The sequence below is a fragment of the Erinaceus europaeus genome, chromosome 14 (genome assembly GCF_950295315.1).
Source record: "Erinaceus europaeus chromosome 14, mEriEur2.1, whole genome shotgun sequence".
In the NCBI taxonomy this organism is placed as follows: Eukaryota; Metazoa; Chordata; class Mammalia; order Eulipotyphla; family Erinaceidae; genus Erinaceus; species Erinaceus europaeus.
Window position 1 is genome coordinate 31,565,444 of NC_080175.1, and position 4,434 is coordinate 31,569,877.

Genomic DNA, 4,434 nt, shown 5'->3' on the forward strand with positions numbered 1-4,434 from the left:
GGTTGTCCTCTGTTCAGAATCCAGTCCCCCACCCCCAACACACACACACACACACACACACACACACACATTTCTGGCATTGTATATACTAAGTGCATTCATGCAAGCTTTCATGGGCTCATTTGTAGAGAAGCTGGAGGTAGTCCTGAAGGAGAAGTAGAATATGGGAACTGGGGTCAGGAGAAGAAAGAGGAAACAGGATGAATCCCTATCTCATGGGCAGTAGTGACCACTGAAGATTCTTGAGCATGATGACACACAATGACCATCAATCTGTACAGGATTAACTGAAGTCAGGGACAGCTCAGATGTAGGAAAGAGAGCAGGGGAGGTGGGTGGTAGTGCACCTGGTTAGTGCACATGTTATAATGTGCAAGGACCTGGATTCAAGCCCCCAGCCCCCACCTACAGGGAGAAAGCTGCGGGTGTCTCTCTGTCTCTTTCTCTCTCTCTGTCTCCCCCTTCCTCTCAATTTCTGGCTGTCTCTATCTAATAAATAAGTAATAAAATGATAATTTAAAATTTCTAAATAAAAATAATTTTCCTCTTAAAAAATAAAGAAAAATTGACTGTCAAATGTAAAACATTAATCCCCAATAAAGAAATAAAAAAAGAAAAAAGAAAGGAAGAAGGGGGCTGGTGGTGGTGCACTTGGTTAAGTGCACATACTATACAGTGCATAAGGACCCGGGTTCAAGTCCCGGGTCCTTACCTGCAGGGGGGGAGAGCTTCATGAGTGGTGAATCAGGTCTGCTGGTGTCTCTCTGTCTCTCTCCCTCTCTATCTCTCCCTCTCAATTTCTCTCTGTCTCTATCCAATAATAAACAAAATTTGTATAAAAAAAGAATGAATGAAGGGAAGAAACAAAGAAAGAAAGAAAGAAAGAAAGAAAGGAGGGAAGGAAAAGAAAGAAAGGGTAACAGTTTGGGAGTCTATAACCATAGTGCAAGAATGACATTAGGATGTCAGAAGGGCAGGGGTGGGGTGTATAGGCAGACCAAAAGGATGCAGGAGGCCATATCTTGGGCTCAGTGAAATGACATCCCCAAGGGTACTCAGGAAGTTCTGGTCCCCTGACTCCCAGGATGTACAATGTCCTCCCTCCTGAGTCCCTAGGCTGCACAAGGTCACTGAGGAAGGACTGCCTGGCTGGCATGGGCACTGGGCACTCCAGCCTGGTTCTCCCCAGTATTGCTGGCAGCATCCTAGGAGGCCAAGCTTCCTGGGAGAGGGTCTGGTATCTCCTTGGGAGAAAACACAGTTAATAATTTCGCTGTGCTTCAGGAATATCCACAGGGAAAGATCTAGTTAGCCACTGTTCAACCTCTCTCTTCCTCATCCTAGGGGGCTGGGTGAGATACAAGGGGGGCAGTGATATCTTCTGACACCAGTCCAGTGTGTCACCACTTTGCCTAGTGAATCATGAATTATATCCACCCTTGTTGGGCCAGGGAGATGCACGGTGGTGATGCACCAGACTTGCATTTCTGAGGCCCCGGAGATCTCAGGTTTGACCCCCCCCCCCCAGCAGCACCATATGCCATACCCAACCAATCAACCCCTCTATGGGGAGCAGGGGCACAGAACTTTGGTGGTGGTAGTGGTATATAACGGTACCCCTATTAACTCACAATTCTTGTAAATCACTAATTTAAAAAAATAGTATACAAAATGTCGGGCAGCCCCCCTGCTCCATCCTCCATTGCTGACACTATGGTCTATTCATGTAATCATTGTTATGCTTGATCTATCTTCTTTCTACCTCAAGACCCACCCTGCCTGCAGGGTGTTAATTAATCCCACCAGTTAAAACCATCGCAACAGTTGCTAAGGACACTTCCACCTTCCCAGCATGCCTTTTGCCTCTCTCCACCCCTTTCCTAGCCATTTCCGTTTCGACTCACCACTTCCGTTTTTTTCCCATAAACCCACTTCTGTTCCTGGTTTTGCTCTCTCTTTTCTCTCCCAAGTCCTGAACTGGAGAAGGGCTGATATACAGAGTGGGAGGCAGCCATTGCAGTTTGGCGCCACGTGGATTAACCTGCTGTGCTCAAGCTCAACTCTGGGGCTCCGCATGAATAAAGAATTGTATTATCACACTGCCACAAGTTCCTGGTCTCTCTCCCACCCACAATGCTAGCCTGGCACAAAGAGTACTTCTTCCATGAAGTTTCTGTCCTCCTCTCCACTCCAAGTCTCAGCTTCTCATTCAGTTTGCCACCTGCTGCTTCTTTACAGATAATAGCTGTGTGACCTGGCCAAATGACTTAAGACACTTCATGGTCTGTAAAAGGAAGATAGAGAAAGTACTATCCAGGAGGTTTCTAAGAGGATTAGATGCGATGATCCTTAGAGCCACCACCACCACCACCACTCCCCCCACCCCCAGTCATTATGATGAGGACACCACTTTGTCTGTCTATGTCAATTACAGAGCTGTCTGTAAATTCTTGGAAGGAAGGTATCATCACCAACTTATCTTCCGGGTCTCTGGCTCAAGGCCCAGCCCAAAGCAGGCCCAACTCTCCAGCCCCCTGCATGTCAGTGAGCCCAGGGTATGACCCAGTCCTGGGTGCAGACAGGCAGAAGCTCAAGGACTCCCAGTGTGAAGGCAGACACAGACCCACAGGTTAAAAGTGCAGTCCATGGTCTCAGCACTGATACAGAGGCAAGCACAAAGGAGGAAGCTGGCAGAGCTCAGAGATGAATGATGGGCTTGTCCCAGCAGGCATGCAAGAATGAGGAGTCCACCACTGGGCTGCGAAGCAGGGGAGTTGTGACCCCAGCTCTGCCCAGGGAGCATGACTTCCAGTTGCTTCCTGGGAAATCCCTCCTTCCACTGCTCGCCAGGCCCAGTCTTAGGCCAGTCTGCAAGTTAAAAGACTTCAGGGCAGTGTCCATTCATTCACTGGTCTCCAGGGTATTTTTAGTTCTGGGCAGCCAGACCAGGCGGGTGATAGGCAGCTGGTGGGGCCCATGTCTCCTAGCCCTGTGTGTTGTTCCTGGCTCAGCATGAGAGGGGATGGGGAGGGGACCCAGGCATACCTGGCTCCCCAGCCTACAGCTGCCTCACTGTCCCAGTGGAGGGGCTGGATTGCTGCTGCCACTGAGCCACAGCCAGTGGGAGCATTCTTTCCTGTTGATTCATCACAGGGAATGCTTTGGGCCCGGTGGGGTGGGGCGGAGGCACTGGAGGGACATGGCAGCCAGGGGCAGCCAGGGGTGGATGGAAGTCCTCCTCTGGCAGCAGGGTCAGTGTGATCTGGCTGTCCCCAGGCACCCAGCCACACTAGCCTTTATCACACTCCTCCGGTGGTGCTGTATTTACACGTCTGTCTCCCACCCCAGACCGGGAACCCCACCCTGCCCCCCAGTGTCTGGCACTCCAGTCTGGTACAGAGGAGAAAATCAATAAAGGTTTGCTGAATGAATGAGCCTTTGGAATGACACTCTAGCAAAGGTGGGGAGACGGGTTGGGAGGGCATTTTAGGCCAAGACCTAGGAGAAGAAGGCTGGGGCCCATTTTATGGACAGGGGGCCACTGAGGCATTGGGGATTGCCAGGATGCTGGGAAAGGGTTTTAGGGGTCAGAGGCTGGAATCCAAGCCCCTGAGTGCTCAACTCAGCTAATGGGACTTCCCTGCCTCTCAGCCTTTTCCACTTTTGCCTTATTCTACCTTCCGACACCCCAACCGTCACACTAGCACTGCCCCACCCCCAAGGTCTGCCAAGGTCCCCGGGTGCCTCATTCAACTCTGAAAGGGTTGCTTGGGGACTTCAGCCCTCCGGACCTGTGCTGGTCACTGCCTCAGGGAGCGATGCATTTGGGGGCTCAGTGTTCCCGACTGTGCAGTGGGCACAACAGAGGCCTCCCAGCCATTGCCCTGCAGTTGTTCTCGCTGCCTTTCAGAAGACAAGCGCAATGCCAAGGGCCACCTGTCACCCCAAAGAGAGCACAGTGCACCCCGCCATTCCTACCCCTGTCTTAACCCCCCCTCCTAAAAGGGTCTCTGCCTTGTTCAAAGTGACTGGTCTGGGGGGCCGGGCGGGTGAAGCCCTCGAGCAGGCGTTGAGTGAGACACCTGCGGGGACTCCCTGGATGTACCCCTGGGTCAGGTTTGGGGGCGGGAGCGGCGCGGGGTTTTGTAGAGGAGGAAACTGCGCCTAAGGCAGGAACGCGGATATCCCAGCGGCCCCACCCTACTCTCCCAGGACACTGGTCCCCCGCAGTTCCTCTCCCCCAGCAGGCCCCCCCCCCGGGGCCCCGGGACTCGGGGAGCCCGGGACACCGCGAACCCCGGGACCCCCGCGACCCGACCCTCAGGGCCGCAGACAGGCCCCTTGCCGGCACCATGCACCCGCGAAGGGCACCGGGCATGGGTCGGCCCGCCCAGTCCAGGTCCGCCCGGGGGCGGGGCCTTCTCTGCCAGCTGG